This window comes from Palaemon carinicauda, chromosome 33 (genome assembly GCF_036898095.1).
Source record: "Palaemon carinicauda isolate YSFRI2023 chromosome 33, ASM3689809v2, whole genome shotgun sequence".
Classification (NCBI taxonomy): Eukaryota; Metazoa; Arthropoda; class Malacostraca; order Decapoda; family Palaemonidae; genus Palaemon; species Palaemon carinicauda.
In genome coordinates, this window is record NC_090757.1 from 62408424 (window position 1) to 62431346 (window position 22923).

A 22923-nucleotide genomic window follows, 5' to 3' on the forward strand; every position below is an offset into this window, starting at 1 on the left:
ATGATCTGAGAAGACTTATAAGGTCTCTATTTGATAGATCCAATCTTCTGCATCTGAAGACAGATGCCTGCATGCTCCTGTACCCTTTGATGGTTGAGGAGGAAAGAAAATGTGTTTTCTTCTAGGGTCTAAGAAAAAATATGCCACTTGTGTTTGAGTTACCCAATGAAGAGCCGGCTCTAGCTCTACACCACTCCATAAAACACTCTAATTGGGTTGAAAAACCTTGAGGCAATTGTCCTTTGTACAAGCGAAAGCCTCAGCTGTCTCCTTCAAACAACCCTCTAGATCTTAGGGGTTTTCTGAAATACTGGAGGCAGCTAGACCTAAAGCTTGATGGTTTAACATACAACGTTCGTGATCCTGACACGGGGAAAAGGACTAAAGACATGCTTCCAGCATGCACCCAACATGGTCCCAGCATGAGTCCAGTATGGTTCCAGCATGCTGCCTACACTCAACATGTCGTGAGAGAGAATCGGGATCTAGAACCGCCTCCCAAAACTCGTCCATATCGGTCGCAAGAAACCGATATTAAAGCTAGGCTTGTTGAAAAGAACCATCAACAACGTGAACCTCATGCTGTGAGGTTAAGACCTGATCGTGTGTAATCAGCGAGTGTTCAACAAACTTAAAGCTAAAGCTTGACACGAGGGAGCGTTAGCTGCGAGGCCAGAGAGACACGAAGGAGAAACAATACTGTAGTCTGTTAATACTGCAGCGAGAAAAAAAGGATATTTTCAATTTAAAATAAATTTTTGAATATACTTACCCGGTGGATATATATGTAGCTAACGTCTCTGACGGTCGACAGATTAAAAAAACTCGCGAGCAATCGCCGTGGTGGTTGCTGAGTGTGACCACTAGCGCCGACTGCTGGCCAGGTACCGCATATATTTCCCCAGGAATTCAGTTCTTCTCAGTCCGTAGGGTCTCTATCGGGGAGGAAGGGGGGCCTTTAATTATATACAGTATATCCACCGGGTAAGTATACAGTGAGCCCTCGTTTATCGCGGTAGATAGGTTCCAGATCCGACTGCGATAGGTGAAAATCCGCGAAGTAGGGACACCATATTTACGTATTTATTTAACATGTATATTCAGACTTTTAAAACCTTCCCTTGTACGTAGTACTGTTAACAAACTACCCTTTAATGTACAGAACACTTAATGCATGTACTACAGTACCCTAAACTAACACAGGCACAAATATTAAAGGCGATTTTATATCATGCATTTCCTAAACACGCCAAAAAGCACGATAAAAAATGGCAACCAATGTTTCGTTTACGTTTATCTCTGATCATAATGAAGAAACAAACGCATTTAGTGTACACATCTGTGTATAGATTAGTTTTTGCATCGATTATATTGATTATACATTATGTTGATTTTGTTATTACCAATGTTTTACTTAATTTTTCTTAGGACTTCCAAATGAAATGTTTTTCTTTATGACGCCGCCTGAAACGGCGGCGTCATAAAGTACGCTCCTTCTTCGATCGTAATAAACAAAAGAAGGCATTTAACGCGCATGATAAAAGTGATAAATAATGATATTACAGTAAAAGCTTTTAGAAAATGATATTTTGATTATAAAATAAATTTTTGAATATATTTACCCGGTGAATATATAATAGCTGACGTCTCCGACGGCTCGACAGAATTCAAAAACTCGCGAGCGATCGCCATGAAGGTAGCGGGTGTGCCCACCAGCGCCGACTATCGGCCAGATACCGCATATACTTGTAAACAGCTCCAGTTCTTCTCATCCCGCTGGGTCTCTATCGGGGAGGAAGGGGGGGCCTTTAATTTATATATTCACCGGGTAAGTATATTCAAAAATTTATTTTATAATCAAAATATCATTTTTAAATATCAAACTTAGCCGGTGAATATATAATAGCTGATTCACACCCATGGTGGTGGGTAGAGACCAGTCTTAATACAGTTTACGGCGTATATGCTTAGAGTTTTTGACAGTTATATCATAACAAAACCCAAATAAATATAGGTACCTGGTAAGGAAGCTGACTCTAACGATTACTCTGCCTTGTTAGTCCGCTTTCCTCACAAAGCCCAGCCATCCTCTTAGGATGCTGAAAGACTCCCAGGAGCTGAAGTATCCAGGGCGACAACCCATACAACAGGACCTCATCAAAACCCTTAATCTGGGCGCTCTCAAGAAATGACATTTGACCACCCGCCAAATCAAAAAGGATGCGAAAGGCTTCTTAGCCTTCCGTACAACCCAATTAAAAACATTTCAAGAGAAGATTAAAAGGATATTGGAATTAAGGGAATGTAGTGGTAGAACCCTTACCCACTACTGCACTCGCTGCAACGAATGGACCCAGTGTGTAGCAGTCCTCATAAAGAGTCTGGACATCTTTTAAGTAAAATGACGCGAATACCGACTTGCTTCTCCAAAAGGTCGCGTCCATAATACTTCGCAGAGATCTGTTTTGCTTAAAGGCCACGGAAGTTGCTATAGCTCTTACTTCGTGCGTCTTAACCTTAAGCAAGCAACGATCTTTTTCACTCAAGTGAGAATGAGCCTCTCGGATTAAAAATCTAATAAAATATGACAAAGCATTCTTTGACATAGGTAATGAAGGCTTCTTAACTGAGCACCACAAGGCCTCAGATCCACCTCGTAAGGATTTAGTCCGAGCTAAATAAAACTTCAGAGCTCTAACTGGACACAGCACTCTTTCAAGCTCGTTGCCTACGATCTCTGACAGGCAAGGTATATCAAATGACTTAGGCCAAGGACGAGAAGGCAGTTCATTTTTGGCCAAGAAAAACAAGCTGAAGTGAACATGTGGCTTTATCTGTAGAAAAGCCGATGTTCCTACTGAAGGCATGGATCTCACTGACCCTTTTAGCCGAAGCCAAGCACACTAAGAAAAGTGTCTTGAGGGTGAGATCCTTCAGGGAGGCTGAATGTAATGGCTCAAACCTGTCGGACATTAGGAACCTTAGGACCACGTCTAAGTTCCATCCAGGAGTTGCCATACGACGCTCCTTAGAGGTCTCGAAGGACTTAAGGAGATCTTGGAGATCTTTATTATTGGACAGATCTAAGCCTCTATGTCTGAACACAGACGCCAACATGCTCCTGTAGCCCTTAATAGTGGGCGCTGAGAGGGAGCGAACATTTCTCAGATGTAGGAGAAAATCTGCAATTTGGGCTACAGAGGTACTGGAAGAGGAAATGGATGATGACTTGCACCAGTCTCTAAAGACTTCCCACTTCGACTGGTAGACCTTGATGGTAGATGCTCTCCTAGCTCTCGCAATCGCTCTGGCTGCCTCCTTCGAAAATCCTCGAGCTCTTGAGAGTCTTTCGATAGTCTGAAGGCAGTCAGACGAAGCGCGGGGAGGCTTTGATGAAGACTCCTTACGTGGGGCTGCCGTAAGAGATCCATCCTTAAAGGTAGACTCCTTGGAACGTCTACCAGCCATTGAAGTACCTCTGTGAACCACTCTCTCGCGGGCCAGAGTGGAGCAACCAATGTCAACCTGGTCCCTTCGTGAGAGGTGAACTTCTGCAGCACCTTGTCTAGGATCTTGAAAGGTGGAAAGGCACAAACGTCCAGGTGAGACCAGTCCCGCAGGAAAGCGTCTATGTGGGCTGCCTCTGGATCTGGAACTGGAAAACAGTAAGTCGAGAGCCTCTTTGTCAGAGAGAGTCGCAAAAAGATCTATGGTGGGTTGACCCCATGTCATCCATAGCTTCTCGCACACAGTCTTATGCAACGTCCACTCCATGGAGATGACTTGTCCTCTTCTGCTGAGGCCGTCCGTCAAGACATTCATTTCCTTGCACAAATCTCGCCAAAGGAGCGATGTTACTGCCTTAAATGGAGTTCCTTCTGATCCGTGGATCAAAGACCCGAGCCTTCCAGACTGTCCAGTGGAGCTCCCTAACCCAAATCCGATGCATCTGAAAACAACACATGGTTTGGGTTCTTGATCGCAAGAGAAAGACCTTCTCGAAGTCTGATGTTGCTGTCCCACCAAGTCAGACATGTCTAGACTGAGTTGGAGATTGGGAAAGAGATACTCACTAAGCCCTTTTCCTTGTTCCAATGTTTTAGGTGAAATCGGAAAGGGCATAGGTTGAGTCTCCCCAGAGAGATAAACTACTCCAGTGATGAAAGAGTTCCCACGAGGCTAGTTCAAACTCTTACAGAGCAACTGTTTTTCTCTTGCAAGTGAAGGACTTTTAACAGAGCTTGTTCTTCTTGCGGGAGACGAAAAGGGCCGAAAAATCAGACACTGTATCTCCATTCCCAAAAAAAGAATAGTCTGGGATGGGGTACTGTAAGTTACGACTTCTCTACGTTCACTATGAGACCTAGCTCCTTGGTTAGGTCTAATGTCCATTAGAGGCTCTCCAGACAGCGATATAATGACGACGCCCTGATTAGCCAGTCGTCAAAATAAAGGGAGGCTCTGAATCCTCAAAAAATGTAGAAAGCTTGCTACATTTTGCAAGGGCCTTGTAAAAACAAGAGGAGCAGGAATGAGGTCGGAGTACAGTGCTCGACAGTGGTACATTACTTTCCCGTCCACAAACCTCAGATGTAGTTGAAAGATTGGATGAATCGGGATGTGGAAGTATGCATCCTGAAGGTCGAGAGAGACCATCCAGTCGCCTTCCCTTAATGCTGTCAAGACAGCTTTGGTAGTCTTCATCGTGAAGTTTGTCTTGACAATGAACACATTGAGCGCACTTACATCTTAAGTACTCCTGCAGTGAACGTGGCTGCCAGATCATTGGAGCCATCCCTGATAGTCTTGTTCCTGCAGAGAACGTGGCTGTCAGATCATTGGAGCCATCCCTGATAGCCTTGTTCATGCATGACATAATTGTACAGCAAAACTTCAAACGCTCGAAAAACTCCTAACAGGAGATGGTCTAGCTCTGAAGCCGACCATAAAATCTTGGAGCGTCTCATGGCCAGGCGCCGGGGAGAGTCTATGAGGCTTGAGAAGTCTCTCTGGGCAGAGGCAGGAACTCCCAAGCCGAGAACTTCTCCCGTGTCATACCAGACGCTCGCTCTATAAGCCAGTTTAAAAGGAGGGAAAGCAAAGGCTGTCTCCCCCAAACTCCCCCTGGTGATCAACCAGTCGCCTAGCAAACGTAAAGCTCTCTTAGAAGAGCGAGAGAGCACTAGCTTAGAAAACAACGGCTTCGAAGTAGCTAGGCCTAGTGTAAACTCTTAGACGTTTAGGCGAACGAGGAGCAGCAGTTACAAAAGGGTCCGGACAAAGATCCTTAAAAATCAGCATGATTTATTTAAAGTCCATAGAGGGCTGAGCAGCTTTAGGCTCCTCTCCGTCTGACAAAGTCCCCAAGGGAATATCAGTAGGAGGGGGATCAGCAACTTCCTCATCTGAAGGAACCTCGTCCGACAATTGCCGAGTCTCATGAAAAGGAGAGACCTGCCGCGGTGGCAATGCTTGACAGGCAAAGTCCACACACAAAGGAGCAGCAGTAGCAGTCAAGGAAGCGACGTCATGTCGCTGCTGAAAGGACTGACCAGTAACAACAACAGGAGTTGATGGACGCTCGACGTCAAGTCGAAACTGCCTTGACTGCCTAGACTGAGCAGTCAAAACAACCCTTGACTGCGGTGCTTGACGCTCAACGTCAAAACAAGGCAACTGAGCTGGTTGGCGAACGTCCTGAACGTCAACACGAGACTGCGGCAGCGGCTGAACGTCAACACGAGGCTGCGGCAGCGGCTGAAAGTCAACACGGGACTGCAGCGAGTGAGGATCCAAGTCACGTGACTGACGTGACAAACTACCGACATCACGTTTCCTAACGTCAAAAGGACGAGTAAAAGCTCGTTTGGGCGGCTGACGGCCAGAGTCTCGTTTAGCGTAATGGCGACTCGAAAGTGAAGGTTCATCGTGAACCTGCTCAACTTCATACTTCTCCATAAGGGAGGCAAGCTTAGTCTGCATGTCCTGCAGGACAACCCATTTAGGATCAACGGGAGTCGGAACGGGCCGAGACGACGGTAACGTCTGTGTTGGCAAAACATTGCCTTTACCGCGACCCTCAGACCCCGTGTTACGCTTGCGTTTAATAGGCGAACCGTCTTCCGACGACTGCAAAGGGTCAGAGCTGTCCCCATGGCTACAGCCAGGACGCTGGACCTGTCCTGAAGGGACTGACTTCCGCTTTAAGGGTCTAGAAACTTTGCTCCAAGGTTTCTTTTGCGAGAAGCCTTCGGATGACGAGGAGAAAACAGCCTCGCTCGTCTTATGGTAGGGGCGATCTTGCGAGACACGCCCGATACCATAGAGGGAACGTCTGTTCGTTGGTTAAAGCCTCTCGTCCCCATAAGTCCTACGACATTACTTCTCCCTGGTAGCATGGGAGCCTGAAAGAGGTCTCGGACTAGGTGAATGACAAGCACGAACAGACGAACCCTCGGTCGCAACACTAAAAAACACTCTGCGCAATTATCACTTTATCACTACGATTTTCTGTTTTTGCACTTACTTCACTGATATCGTATTTTTCAATAATTTCACATTAGGCATGAATAAAACTGATTTCTACCTGAAGCACGCAATTCTCCCTTACATCAAAAGGTTATAATTGCGAAATGATATTTTAATTATAAAATAAATTTTTGAATATACTTACCCGGTGAATATATAATAGCTGCAACTCTGTTGCTCGACAGACACATACATAAAAAACTCGCGAGCGATCGCTATGCAGGTTGCGGGTGTGCCCACCAGCGCCAACTGTCGGCCAGATACCACTCTCGGATGTAAACAAAACCTTCAATTTCTTCTCATCCCACTGCGTCTCTATTGGGGAGGAAGGGAGGGTCATTTAATTTATATATTCACCGGGTAAGTATATTCAAAAATTTATTTTATAATTAAAATATCATTTTTAAATATTTAACTTAGCCGGTGAATATATAATAGGTGATTCACACCCAAGGAGGTGGGTAGAGACCAGAGTTAATTATGTTTACAGCGTATAAGCTAAGAGTTTTTTCATTTTGGCAGTTATCAATATAACAAAACCAAAATAAATAGGTACCTGGTGAGGAAGTTGACTTAGACGATTACTCTGCCTTGTAAGTCTGTCTTTCTCACGGAGCCCAGCGATCCTCTTAGGATGCTGACAGACTCCCAGGAGCTGAAGTATCAAGGGCTGCAACCCATACAACAGGACCTCATCAAAACCCTAATCTGGGCGCTCTCAAGAAATGACTTTGACCACCCGCCAAATCAATCAGGATGCGAAAGGCTTCTTAGCCTTCCGAACAACCCATAAAACAATATTAAAAACATTTCAAGAGACAGATTAAAAGGATATTGGAATTAGGGAAGTGTAGTGGTAGAACCCTCACCCACTACTGCACTCGCTGCAACGAATGGACCCAGTGTGTAGCAGTCCTCGTAAAGAGTCTGGACATCTTTTAAGTAAAATGACGCGAACACTGACTTGTTTCTCCAAGAAGTCGCGTCCATAATACTTTGCAGAGATTTATTTTGCTTGAAGGCCACGGAGGTTGCTATATCTCTAACTTCATGCGTCTTAACCTTAAGCAAACATCGGTCTTTCTCATTCAAGTGAGAATGAGCTTCTCGTATTAAAAAAATCTGATAAAATATGACAAAGAATTCTTTGACATAGGCAATGAAGGTTTCTTAACTGAGCACCATAATGCCTCAGATTTCCCTCGTAATGACTTAGTACGAGCTAAATCGAACTTAAGAGCTCTAACAGGACATAATACTCTTTCCAGTTCGTTGCCTACGATCTCTGATAAGCAAGGAATATCAAAAGATTTAGGCCAAGGACGAGAAGGCAGTTCATTTTTGGCCAGGAAACCAAGTTGAAGTGAACAAGTGGCTTTTTTCTGTAGAAAAGCCGATGTTCTTACTGAAGGCATGAAGTTCACTGACCCTTTTAGCCGAAGCCAAGCACACTAGGAAAAGTGTCTTGAGGGTGAGATCCTTCAGGGAGGCTGAATGTAATGGCTCAAACCTGTCTGACATGAGGAACCTTAGGACCACGTCTAAGTTCCATCCAGGAGTTGCCAAACGACGTTCCTTAGAGGTCTCGAAAGACTTAAGGAGATCTTGGAGATTTTTATTGTTGGAAAGATCTAAGCCTCTATGTCGAAAGACCGAAGCCAACATGCTCCTGTAGCCCTTAATCGTGGGAGCTGAAAGGGAGCGAACCTTTCTCAGATGTAAAAGAAAATCTGCGATTTGGGCTACAGAGGTACTGGACGAGGACACAGATGCTGACTTGCACCAGTCTCGAAAGACTTCCCACTTCGACTGGTATACTCTAATGGTAGAAGCTCTCCTAGCTCTTGCAATCGCACTGACTGCCTCCTTCGAAAAACCTCTAGCTCTTGAGAGTCTTTCGATAGTGTGAAGGAAGTCAGACGAAGAGCGGGGAGGCTTTGATGGACATTCTTTACGTGGGGCTGACGTAACAGATCTACCCTTAGAGGAAGACTTCTTGGAAAGTCTACCAGCCATTGAAGTACCTCGGTGAACCACTCTCTCGCGGGCCAGAGGGTAGCAACCAACGTCAACCTTGTCCCTCCGTGAGAGGCGAACTTCTGCAGTACCTTGTTGACTATCTTGAATGGTGGGAATGCATATAAGTCCATAAAAGACCAATCCAGTAGAAACGCGTCTATGTAGATTGCTTCTGTATCTAAGACTGGAGAGCAAAAGATTGGTAACCTTTTGGTCAACGAGGAGGCAAAGGGGTCTATGGTTGGTTGACCCCAAGAAGCCCAAAGACTCTTGCCCACGTCCTTGTGGAGGGTCCATTCCGTGGGTATCACCTGACCCCTCCGACTGAGACAGTCTGCCAAGACGTTCAAGTCCCCCTGGATGAATCTCGTCAACAGGGAGATGCCTCGAATTCTAGACCATAAGAGAAGGTCCCTTGCGATCTCGAGCAGCGTGAAGGAGTGTGTGCCTCCTTGCTTGGAGATGTACGCCAAAGTTGTGGTGTTGTCTGAGTTGACCTCTACCACTTAGTTTCGAAGACGCTTCCTAATATCATCAAGGCCAAGTGGACTGCTAATAGCTCCTTGCCGTTGATGTGCATGCTCTTCTGACTTGAGGTCCACAGACCAGCGCATTCCCGACCGTCCAGGGTCGCACCCAACCCAAACCCGACGCGTCTGAGGACAACACGTGGTTTGGGTTCTTGACTGCTAGGGATAGTCCCTCTCTCAGACTGATATTGCTGTCCCACCATTTCAGGCATGCCTTTATTGGTTCGGAGACTGGGAATGATACCATCTCTAATGTCTTGTCCTAGTTCCAGTGAGAGGCTAGATGGAACCAGAGAGGCAGAAGGGGTAGTCTCCCTAGTGAGACAAACTGCTCCAGGGATGAGAGAGTCCCTACGAGACTGTTCCAACTCCTGACTGAATAAACGTTTTCTTTTCAGCATTAGTTGAACTTCGAGCAGGGCTTGACTGCGAATCTCCATCCCCAAAAATAGAATAATCTGGGATGGGATCAGTTGGGACTTTTAGGTTGAACACAAGTCACTACTCCCTGGCCAGACTCAATGTCCAATGTAGATCCTGCAGACAGTGAAGGCTGGACGATGCTCTGAGAAGCCAGTCGTCCAAGTACAGGGAGGCTCGGATCCCCGATAGCTCGAAACTGGTACCCCACATTCCTGTAAACAAACCTCAGAAACGGTTGGGAATCCGGGTGTATAGGAATGTGGAAGTATGCCTCCTGAAGGTCGAGAGAGACCATCCAGTCGCCTTCCATAAATGCTGTCAAGACAGCCTGGAAGGCTTCATCGTGAAGTTTGTCTTGACAATGAACACATTGAGCGCACTTGCCTCTTACGTACTCCTGCAGTGAACATGGCTGCCAAATCATGGAGCCATCCCTGAGGGACTTGTTCCTGCAGAGAACGTGGCTGTCAGATCATTGGAGCCATCCCTGAAAGCCTTGTTTATGCATGACATAATTGTACAGCAAAACTTCAAAGGCTCGAAAACAGCTGTGAAGTTGACCTGTAAAATCTTGGAGCGTCTCATGGCCAGGCGCCAGGGAGAGTCTATGAGGTTTGAGAAGTCTATCTGGGCAGAGGCAGGAACTCCCAAGCCGAGAACTTCTCTCGTGTCATATCAGACTCTCGCTCTATAAGCCAGTTTAAAAGAAGGGAAAGCAAAGGCTGTATCCCCCAAACTCCTCCTGGTGATAAACCAGTCGCCTAGCAAACGTAAAGCTCTCTAGGAGAGCGAGAGAGCACTAGCTTATAAAACAACGGCTTCGAAGTAGCTAGGCCTAGCGTAAGCTCTGACGTTTAGGCGAACGAGGAGCAGCAGTTACAAAAAGATCCGGACAAAGATCCTTAAAAATCAGCATGATTTATTTAAAGTCCATAGAGGGCTAAGCAGCTTTAGGCTCCTCTCCGTCTGACAGAGTCCTCAAGGGAATATCAGTAGGAGGGGGAACAGCAACTTCCTCATCTGAAGGAACCTTGTCCGATAATAGCTGAGTCTCAAGCAAGGGAGAGACCCACCGTGGTGGCAATGCTTTACAAGCAGAGTCCACACGCACTGGTGCATTAGTAGCGGACCAGGACGCAACGTCATGTAACTGCTTGACAGTCTGTGAACTGTCAACAACAACAGGTGCGTGAGGACGCACAGCGTCCACTCGAGACTGCTTTGACCGCCTAGACTGAGCAGTCAAAACAACTCTAGAATGCGGAGGTTGACGCTCAGCGTCAAAACAAGTCAACTCCGATTGTTAGCGAACGTCCTGAACGTCAACAGGAGCATCAGCAAGTGGCCTAACGTCCAAATGTGGCTGAAAATCCACACGAGACCGCATCGAGTGTGGTTCTAAACAACCTGACTGACGTGACTTAGCTACGCCAACGTCAACAGGACGCACAAAGGAACGTTAGGGTGGCTGAAAGCCAGGATCTCGATGAGATAAACGGCTAGGCTCAACGGACTTATCGGCAGAATAGTCTTCTATAAGGGAGGCAAGCTTATTCTGCATGTCTTGCCGTACAACCCATTTAGGATCAACGGAAATGGTTGCGGTAAGAGACGAGGGTAACGTCTGTGACCGCAAAACCTTGCCAACAAAAAGACTCTCGGAGTCTGTGTTACGCTTTTGTTAGGCGGCGAGCAGTCTTCCGATGACTGCATAGGGTCAGAGCTGTCCTAATGGCTACAACCAGGACGCTGGACCTGTCCTGAAAGGACTGACTTTCGCTTAAGGGCCTCGAAACCTTGTTTCAGGTTTCTTATGCGAAAAGCCTTCGGATGACGAGGAGAAAATCGTCTCTCTCGCCTTATGGTAGGGGTGATCTTGGTAAGATACACCCGATACCATAGAGGGAACGTCTGTTCGCTGATCAAGGCCTCTCGAACCCATAAGTCGTACGACATTACTTCTCCCCTGGGCTTGGGAGCTTGCAAGAGGTCCCGGACTAGGCGAACGACAGGCACGAACAGACGAACCCTCGGTCGCAACACTGATAACACTTTGCGCAATATCACTTTATCACTACGATTTTCTGTTTGCACTTATTTCACTGAAATCGAAACTTTTACTGATTTCTACCTGAAGCACGCAATTCTACCCTCATCAAAAGGTAGTAATTGCGAAATCAGTCGTATAATGCAAGCACATTAATACCAGCAAAAAACAGTAAACATATTTTAAGATAAAAAATTCAGTGGCTGGGGAAGAGACTAAACACTAGTTCATTCAAAACTACGTTTTCAATCTCTCACCGTACATTGCCTGGGGACGAGAATAAAAAACTAAAAACGTTTTATCCTTTCTCCCCGTACAGAGACTAGGGACGAGAGTAACTCGAGAACAACGTTACCCCGCTTGAACGGAACGTTTTCTCTCCTCTCTCTCCCTCCGTCTCTATCTTTCTCTCTCTCTCTCTCTTGATTTCGCACCTAAGAGAAGAGCCCACTTACGTTTCGTCAAAAAAACATGTTATTTGACCAAAGGAAAAAACTGAAAGGTTTTTCAATTAAAAAGTTCCTTTAAAATAGAATTTAAAACATTTAAGCTTTGAAAGAAGAATGAACAAAACGTCAGAATCGATTTACTCTTTCTGCAAAGTGAAACCGTGATACTCTCTCTCTCTATCGTAACGATAGAGCGCAAACTGTGTACCATAAATAAACTAAACGTTAGTTCATCTTTGAAACAGTACGAAGACTATTCAAAGAAAATCTTTCATAAAATATCTATTAAAAAATATTCATTTAAAAAGTTTTAAATCATTAGCTCTTTAAAAGCTATTTACGATTGAAAGGGCTCAACGTTGTTTAACTTCGGTTTCCAAGTTAGGACCGGCTACTCTCAGGAAAGGTCGCATATAAACAAATCATTAAAATTTATTTTTATGTTTATTATAAATTTAAAGTTAATCGAAGAGGCCTAATAAAGGCGGTGAGATATAAAATATATAGAGGAAAATCTATAATTAATTTATAACGTGATAAGATAATTGCTAAAAGCCTAAACACACTTCCGTCTAAGGGAAGGGTCGGCCATTTAAAAGTCAAAGAAAGTCCATACTCTCTTTGTCATCAAAAATTAAATCTATCCAAAAACGAGTTCAAGGATTTATTTGAAGAAAAACACCTGTACTGCGAAAGCTCAAACCAAATTAAAGTACTTCACCAAATATGATGGGAAAAACTCCAGGTTCAACAGCGAGTAAAAGTACGTCTTGTCGACACGTCGACAGAGAAGAAATTGAAGGTTTTGTTTACATCCGAGAGTGGTATCTGGCCGACAGTTGGCGCTGGTGGGCACACCCGCAACCTGCATAGCGATCGCTCGCGAGTTTTTTATGTATGTGTCTGTCGAGCAACAGAGTTGCAGCTATTATATATTCACCGGCTAAGTTAAATATTTAAAAATGAGTCGTATAATGTAAGCACATTAGTACAAGCAAAAATCAGTAAACATATACGTATATCGAATAAAACGGAAATATGTTATTTTCATTAGTAAAATAAATTTTTGAATATACTTACCCGATAATCATGTAGCTGTCAACTCCGTTGCCCGACAGAATTCTACGGAAGGGATACGCCAGCGATCGCTATACAAGAGGGGGGTGTACTCACAAGCGCCACCTGTGGCCAGGTACTGCAGTACTTCTTGTTGACACCACTTCAATTTTTCCTCGGTCCACTGGTTCTATAGGGAGGAAGGGTGGGTCAATTAAATCATGATTATCGGGTAAGTATATTCAAAAATTTATTTTACTAATGAAAATAACATTTTTCAATATTAAACTTACCCGATAATCATGTAGCTGATTCACACCCAGGGAGGTGGGTGAAAACCAGTGTACATGTATATCAAGAAGCTAAGTATCCCGTATTTCATATTATCAGTTATTCAAAATAACAATGAAATTACAAGTACCTGGTAAGGAAGTCGACTTGAGCCATTACTCTGCCTTAAATAAGTTCGTCTTCCTTACTGAGCGCAGCGTTCCTCTTAGGAGGCTGAACAACTCTAAGGTGCTGAAGTATCAAGGGCTGCAACCCATACTAAAGGACCTCATCACAACCTTTAACCTCGGCGCTTCTCAAGAAAGAATTGACCACCCGCCAAATCAACAAGGATGTGGAAGGCTTCTTAGCCGACCGTACAACCCATAAAAAGTATTCAAGAGAAAGGTTAAAAGGTTATGGGATTATGGGAATGTAGTGGCTGAGCCCTCGCCTACTACTGCATTCGTTGCTACGAATGGTCCCAGGGTGTAGCAGTACTCGTAAAGAGACTGGACATCTTTGAGATAGAATGATGCGAACACTGACTTGCTTCTCCAATAGGTTGCATCCATAACACTCTGCAGAGAATGGCTCTGTTTGAAGGCCACTGAAGTAGCCACAGCTCCCACTTCATGTGTCCTTACCTTCAGCAAAGCAAGGTCTTCTTCCTTCAGATGAGAATGTGCTTCCCTAATCAGAAGCCTGAATAGTAAGAAACTGAGTTCTTAGAACTTGGAAAAGAAGGTTTCTTGATAGCACACCATAAGGCTTCTGATTGTCCTCGTAAAGGTTAAGACCTTTTTAGATAGTACCTAAGAGCTCTAACTGGGCAAAGTACTCTCTCCAGTTCATTCCCCACCAAGTTGGACAGGCTTGGGACCTCGAACGACTTAGGCCAAGGACGTGAAGGAAGCTCGTTTAGCAAAAACCGAGCTGCAGGGAACATGTAGCCGTTTCAGATGTGAAAACAATGATCCTGCTGAAGGCGTGGATCTCACTTACTCTTTTAGCTGTTGTCAAGCACACGAGGAAAAGAGTTTTTAATGTGAGGTCCTAAAAAGAGGCTGATTGGAGAGGTTCAAATCTTGATGACATAAGGAACCTTAGGACCACGTCTAGATTCCAGCCTGGAGTGGACAACCGACGTTCCTTTGAGGTCTCAAAAGACCTAGGGAGGTCCTGTAGATCTTTGTTGGTGGAAAGATCCAAGCCTCTGTGGCGGAAAACCGCTGCCAACATACTTCTGTAACCCTTGATCTTAGGAGCTGAAAGGGATCTTACTTTCCTTAGATATAACAGGAAGTCAGCAATCTGGGTTACAGTGGTACTGGTTGAGGAAACTGCATTGGTCTTGTACCAGCTACGGAAGACTTCCCCTTGAGACTGATAGATTCTGAGAGTGGATGTTCTCCTTGCTTTGGCAATCGCTCTGGCTGCCTCCTTCGAAAAGCCCCTAGCTCTTGAGAGTCTTTCGAAAGTCTGAAGGCAGTCAGACGAAGAGCGTGGAGGTTTGGGTGTACCTTCTTTACGTGAGGTAGACGTAGAAGGTTCACTCCTAGAGGAAGAGTCCTGGGAATGTCGACCAGCCATTGCAGTACCTCTAAGAACCATTCTCTCGCGGGCCAGAGCGGAGCCAACCAACGTCAGCCGTGTCCCTTTGCGAGAGGAGAACTTCTGAAGTACCCTGTTGACAATCTTGGACGGCGGGAATGCATACAGGTCGAGATGGAACCAATCCAGCAGAAAAGCATCCACGTGAACTGCTGCTGGGTCTGGAATCGGAGAACAATACAACAGGAGTCTCTAGGTTATCGAGGTAGCGAACAGATCTATGGTTGGCTGACCCCACAGGGCCCAAAGTCTGCTGCAAACATTCTTGTGAAGGGTCCACTCTGTGGGGATGACCTGACCCTTCCGGCTGAGGTGATCTGCCATGACATTCATACCGCCCTGAATGAACCTCGTTACCAGCGTGAGCTTTCGATCTTTAGACCAGATGAGGAGGTCCCTTGCGATCTAGAACAACTTCACGAAAGAGTCCCTCCCTGCTTGAAGATGTAAGCCAGGGCTGTGGTGTTGTCAGAGTCCACCTCCACCACTTTGTTAAGCTGGAGGGACTTGAAGTTTATCAAGGCCAGAAGAACCGCCAACAACTCCTTGCAATTGATGTGAAGTGTCCTTTGTTCCTGATTCCATGTTCCCGAGCATTCCTGTCCGTCCAAAGTCGCACCCCAGCCCGTGTCTGATGCGTCCGAGAGGAGACGGCGGTCGGGTTTCTGAACAGCCAAAGGTAGACTTCCTTGAGAAGAAAGCTGTTCTTACACCACGCGAGAGAAGACCTCCTCTCTTCGGAAACAGGAACTGAGACCGTCTCTAGCGTCATGTCCTTTATCCAGTGAGCAGCTAGATGATACTGAAGGGGGGGAGGAGGAGTCTCCCTAACACGATGAACAGGGCCAGCGATGAAAGTGTCCCTGTTAGACTCATCCACTACCTGACTGAGCATCGGTTCCTTCTCAGCATGCTCTGGATGCATTCTAGGGCTTGGAAGATCCTTGGGGCCGACGGAAAAGCCCGAAAAGCTCGACTCTGAAGATCCATCCCCAGGGAGACAATGGTCTGGGATGGGACGAGCTGAGACTCCTCAAAATTGACCAGGAGGCCCAGTTCCTTGGTCAGATCCATAGTCCATCTGAGAATCTCCAGACAGCGACGACTTGTGGGAGCTCTTAAAAGCCAGTCGTCTGACGGAGCCGGACACAAGATCATGGTACTGCTGCACAGTCTGTGAACTGTCAACCATGGGGAAGCGAGGAAGTACAGTGACAACCCGAAGCTGTCTAGACTGTCTGGGTCGTACAGACAACTCCTTATCGGGTTGCTGAGGTTGCCGCACTGCGTCACAACAAGTCACTTCTGCTGGTTGTTGAACGTCTTCCCAGTGACACACTGACTCCGTAAACAAAAAAATCCTCTAACAAGGACTAAGCTTGGACTGCATGTCTTGCAACACAGCTCAAGGTCTATGGGAGCAGGTGTGGTAACAGACGGGGTTAGCGACTGAAGTGGAACCATTACCTTCCCTGGAAGCATGTTATGCTTAAATAAAAGTCCATAGGAGGCTACGCAGCTAAAGGTTCCTCTCCAAATGACAGAGTCCTCAAGGGAATATCAGAAGGAGGGAGAAAAGCACTTTCTCATCTACAGGGACCATATCCGAGAAAAGCTAAGTTCTCTCAGTGAGGGTTTCACTGGTGCAAAAGCAGCAGACTAGAAGGCAACGTTATGAAACTGCTTGACAGTCTAGTGAGTTGGCAACAACCAAAGATGTGTGACTGAGAAGCATGCGGTAAGGTATGCAGAGCATGTTGTATGCAGAGCATGCTGTATGTAGAGCATGCTGTAAGGTAAGCAGAGCGTGTTGCATGGCGTGTAACATTTCTCAGAAATTCCATGACCAGTGCTAGAGTGAGTAATATCGCATTACTGTCCATTGAAAGTGCACGTGCCGAGGGAATTGATTTAGACTGTTTTGTTGATGAATTTGATAGCCGGCATGATAATCGTAGAATTAAGCTGCACTAAAAGTACTATAATCTACTTAACCTCAGGAAAGGGAAACTCGCCCTGTTGGCAACACTGCATTACTTCATGTATGCTTGCATGGGGTTTTAATATCAACATAATATTTACCTTACATTCATAACTCATGATTCATTTTTGTTTTGAAGATATTTTGCCATATTTTGCGATTTTGTTAAAAATATATTGCAAGGAATACATATATATTTTTATAAAAGTAATACAAATAACCTCCATTATCATAATGTTTGTGTAGGCATACATGTATATGATTACAAATGCAAGTTATGAAAGTAATGAGGTGTTATTATTGTCATTTGTTATTTCCAAGTTGAATGGGAAGAGGCTCAAGTTGAGGAGAAAGTGGCAGATGCATGCGTTGAGGTGGCTGACTCATAGCATGAGGTTGCTGCCTCAAGAGTTGCGCTTGCTGTAAGGGTTGCGGATGCGCAGTAGCAGGTTCCTGAGGAACGAGTTGAGGTTCCTGAGGTGTGAGCTGCGAGAGTTGAGGTAGCGGCTGCGCAGAACGCAGTTCTTGTCTCGCGAGTTGAGGTTCCTGAGGTGCTAGCCTAAGGAGTTGAGGCTCTCGCCTTGAGGAGGGTTGAGATCGCTGCAGCGAGTGCTGAGGTGGCTGCCTCATTGATGGAAGAGGTTGTCGTACCTCAAGAGATTGTTGCCTCGCTGGTGGAACCGCAAGCGGAAGCGGAGGAAGTAAGGCATAAGATTCCTGCTCCCATTGCTGAGGTTGCCTTAAGGAAGGCGGAGGTTGCTGCACACCGCTGGTAACTGGCAACTCAGTACGCGGTAAGGTATCCTGAGGAACCTCAACATCGTACGCCTGGCAGACTGGACTGCGGTGAGGCGGAGCGATCGCAGGAGGAGGTGTAACCTTCTCAGCCTGACACTCACGCATTAAGACCGCAAGCTGTGACTGCATGGACTGCAGCAAAGTCATCTTGGGGTCGGCAGACGCTAAGGTCTGCTGAGGCAAAGCCTTAACAGAAGATGAGGTCTGTTGCGGCATCACCTTACCTCTCTTAGGAGGTGTGCAGTCACCTGATGACTGCGGAGAGTCAGAGCTAACCCAATGACTGCATCCGGGTTGTTGAACTCTAGAGGTCTGGACTTTACGTCTAAGAGGTCTTGAGACCTGAGTCCAGCTTTTCTCCCCGAAATTTCTTCTGCAGACGAGTAAAATAAGGGCTCAATCGTCTGCGGGTGGGAGTGACGGTCTCTGTAAGACACGCCCGCAACCACCGAGGATACTACTGTGCGCCGATCAAGGCCTGCCGAACCCTTTTGCCCTTCGACATTGCTTCTCCCCTGGGCTTGGGAGCTTGCAAGAGGTCCCGGACTGGGAGGACGACTGGCACGCACAGAAGTACCCTCACGCACAACACTGACACACTTTGCGCTAATCACTTATCACTTTGAATTTCTGTTTGCACTTATTTCACTGAACTCGAAACTTTAAGTGGTTTGTACCTGAAACACGCAATTCTATCCTTCCTTAAAAGTTAGTAATTGCGAAAACAGAATTACAATGTAACAGAAAATTCTAATGAAAGATAAATAATTCAGTGGCTGGAAAGAGACTAAACACTAGATCAAATAAACTACGTTTAAAATCTCTCACCGCATAAAGCTTGAGAACAAGAATAAACTCTAGAAACGTTTACCTTCTTCCCCTAAAGAGACTAGGGAGAAGAGCAAAAACGATAACAACGTTACTCGCTTGAACGAAACGTTTATCCAGCTCTCTCTCCCTCCGTCTCTATCTCTCTCTCTCTCTCTCTCTCTTGACTTAGAACCTGAGAGAAGAGCCCAATCATATATACTCGTTAAAACATATTATTGTTAAAGGAAAAAAACTGAAAGATTTCCCAAATAAAAAGTTCCTTTATTAGAATTAAAACCATTAAGCTAAGAAAGAATGAACAAAACGTTATAAACGGTTTACTCTTACTGCAACGTGACACCGTGAAAATTCTCTCTCTATCGTAACGATAGAGCGCAAGTTGAACGTTCTGAACATCAACAACTGCAGAGACAAAACAAAACATTAGTTCAACTTTGAAACAGTACGAGACTATCAAAGAAATTCTTTCAAAAACATTAAAATAGCATAATATGTTAACAGGTAAAACCGAAATGACGGGCTCAATGTTAATTAACTTCGGTACAAGAAAAGACCGCCTACTATTAGGAAAGGTCGAATATAAACAAATATAAAAATTAATTTTAATAATTTTATAAAAAAGGAAGTTAATCGAAGAGGCCTATAAAAGGCGGAGAGATATAAAATAAATCTATAACTTTTGTTAAGCAAAATTAAGAAAGAGAGTCTATACTCTCTTAGACACCAACACTTCCGTCTAAGAGAAGGGTCGGCCATTTAAAGGTGAAAGAGAGTTCATACTCTCTTCGTCACCATAATTAATCAAATTAATTCCAAAAGCTAGCTAAGCTAATAATAAAACTTCCTGAATAGCGAAAGCTGAAATCTTAGAGCAATACTTCACCAAAAACCGTGAACAAGACTCCAAAATTATAAGCGTATCCATGAACGTCTTGCCGGGAGCACGACAGAGGAAAAATTGAAGTGGTGTCAACAAGAAGTACTGCAGTACCTGGCCACAGGTGGCGCTTGTGAGTACACCCCCCTCTTGTATAGCGATCGCTGGCGTATCCCTTCCGTAGAATTCTGTCGGGCAACGGAGTTGACAGCTACATGATTATCGGGTAAGTTTAATATTGAAAAATATAAAGTTAAAAAGGATCAGTGACTGGGGAGGAGACTAAACACTACAGTAGTTCATTAAAGACTACATTTTCAATCTCTCACCGTAAAGTGCCTTGGGACGAGAATAAAAACTAAAAAAGTTTTATCCTTTCTCCCCGTACAGAGACTTGGGACGAGAGTAAAAAACTGAATCGAGAACAACGTTACTCGCTCCCAAACTCCTTACTTAGGACGAGAATAAAGATCGGATCGTTCTCTCTTCCTCTCTCTCTCTCTCTCTCTCTCTCTTGATTTCACACAGAAGAGAAATGCCCACTCACCCTTCGTCAATAAACAGGTTATTTGACCAAAGGAAAAAACTGAAAGGACTAAGAAATTGAAAATTAACAAGTTCCTTTAAATTAGTATTTAAAACACTTCAGTTTGAAAGAAGAATGAACAAAACGTCAAAATCGATTTACTCCTTCTGCAAAGTGAAACCGTGATTCTCTCTTTCTCTATCGTAACGATAGAACGCAAACTGCGTAGCATAAATAAACCAAACGTTAGTTCATCTTTGAAACAGAACGAAGACTATTCAAAGAAAATCTTTCATAAAATATCTACTAAAAAATATTCATTTCATAACTCTTACAGAGCAAATGATTTAAACTTAACGAAAATAAAAGTTGAATGGGCTCAACGTTGTTTAACTTCGGTTTCCAAGTTAGGACCCGCCTACTCTCGGACTAGGGAGGAATAGGTAAGGCCGCACATAAACAAAACATAAAATTTATCTTGATGTTTAGTATAAATGGAAAGCTAATCGAAGAGGCCTAATAAAGGCGGGTGAGATATAAAATATATAGAGGAAAATCTATAATTAACAACAACAATTTATAACGTGATAAGATAATTACTAAAAGCCTAAAACACACTTCCGTACACTAAGGGAAGGGTCGGCCATCTTTACTCTATGGAAAAAACCAGAGATAAAAGAGCAAGGGCAAAACACTTTTACTCTCCTTTCAAAAGCATTTCTTTTGAGGATAGTATTGAATAATCCAACACGGCGAAAGCAATAAAACCAAAACCAAGTACTTCACCAATTCGGTAGAAAAACTCGAGGTCATAATAGCGAGTGGAATCGACTTGTCGATGAAACCGACAGAGAAGAACTGGAGCTGTTTACATGTATATGCGGTATCTGGCCGATAGTCGGCGGTGGTGGGCACACCCGCTACCTTCATGGCGATCGCTCGCGAGTTTTTGGATTCTGTCGAGCCGTCGGAGACGTCAGCTATTATATATTCACCGGATAAGTTTAATATTTAAAAATATGTTATTAAAAATATTATTTTACCGTATCTATATAAAATCATACATACGTAGCAAAGCAGGAAAACAATTTACGAGAGAGAGAGAGAGAGAGAGAGAGAGAGAGAGAGGAGAGAAAGAGAGAGAGAGAGAGAGAGAGAGAGAGAGAGAGAGTTGTTTTACGAACGTAAATGTAAATTTTTAAACAAAAAAAATAGCCCCATTTTATACAAAATAGGTTATTACAAATATTTTATTTTATCATATTACAGTAGTCTGTATAATACTGTAAAGTTCAGTACAGTATGTTGTTGTTAGTCGTGGCAATGAAATTCTCACGAAACAAAAACACGGCAATTCGATTACAACAGCTGATTCATTCTCTCTCTCTCTCTCTCTCCTCTCTCTCTCTCTCTCTTCTCTCTCTCTCTCTCCTCTCTCTCTCCATCTCTCTCTCTCTTCGTGTTATACAATACTGTACTTACATATAGATGAAGAAACTAAAATTAGTTTTCTTAGTGTCAATTAAATACGAAACGAAAAAATTATGCCGAGTCTACATCCATTTCAATCATAGCTAAAAATACGGCATCCGATTTCATCAGCAAACCACTATTTTTTGGGAAACATCATTTTATTCTAGAAAATTGCTACTCTTTAAATAGTTAATTGCACATTAAGAAAGCGTGTACTTTTGTTTTTAAATTTCGGGTGTGTTTTAAAAATCGAGTATTGTTGACTTCTTTTTGTTTTACTTTTGGCTGTGATCAGATCAGCTGACGTCTAGCTGCCGCTCTTGAGATTGTACGAATACACTAACAAAGTATCGTTTATACCATTTCTTAACTTATTAAAACCGTCTATACAGTTGATATTACAGTACATAAGCACCAATGTGTTATAACCTATCAAATTATTTTGTTTATTACATTTAAAACAACACACACACTCTCTCTCTCTCTCTCTCTCTCTCTCTCTCTCTCTCTCTCTCTCTCTCTCTCTCTCTCTCTCTCTCTCTGTGGGCTACTTTTCACTACCTCCCATTCCTTACCTCTCTCTATCTCTCTAACAAATGATATCTTTGTTGCTCCTCAAAGTTTCATTCATATTGAAAATCAATCATGATTCAATTTTCCTTACTTTCTCCAAATCTCGCACCATCAGTCACATCGCGGTATTTTCGAAATTTCCGGAAAATCCGCAATATATGTACAGTATATACATGCGTTATGATAAAAATCTGCGATAGTCGAACCGCGAAGTAGCGAGGGATCACTGTACATATATATCCACCGGCTAAGTTAAATATTTAAAAAGACTTGACTGTATGCGTCTAGCATGCGACCATAATGTCGCATGTGCTTGCATTGCCGTAAGGTGTCAGCGTGCTGTATGCGTTCACCTTGTCGTGTGGATACAGCGCTGTGTGTGTGCCCCGCTTGTTGTAAATCTACAGCGTGCTGCGTGGAGGCGACAGCATCGCGTCCGGTCATTGACGGAAAGACGGAACTGATTGCCGAGAGTTGTCCGCGTGTAGGATGCGTCCGCATGAGTGAGAGTCACGCGTCCCGCAGACCGCGAAAAAGGGACAACTTGTTGAAAGGATCAACTTTGACTGTCAGTGTCCAACATACGACCAGACGCATCTGCGTCTGTGACTGCGTGAGGGAGAGACCAGAACTTGCGTCTGTGTCTGCGTGACGTCTGCCGTAAGAGAGACACCAGACTTCTACAAGCACCCGCTCTAACGCTTCTCGTAACACGAGCATATCTCTGCGAGGGAGCGTTACTAAACATAGGAGAACTATGCCTTCTGACACTGATCGGAAAACCATTTCTTTGATCTCTGGTAGTCCTTAGACTCTTTAGGAGAAAATTTTCTCCCCCCGAGAATCGTAAACGCTAAACACAGATGAAATAGACCTCTTTTAGCTCAGACCAAATCTACACTCACGGGGTAGCGAGTGCGCCAACTCA

General features: G+C 44.3%; 1 protein-coding gene across 1 annotated transcript in view; it reads right to left on the bottom strand.

Moving 5' to 3' along the window:
* LOC137625964 (uncharacterized) overlaps positions 1-22923 on the bottom strand; it is a 365639-nt gene that overhangs the window by 337209 nt on the left and 5507 nt on the right. The window lies entirely within an intron of this gene.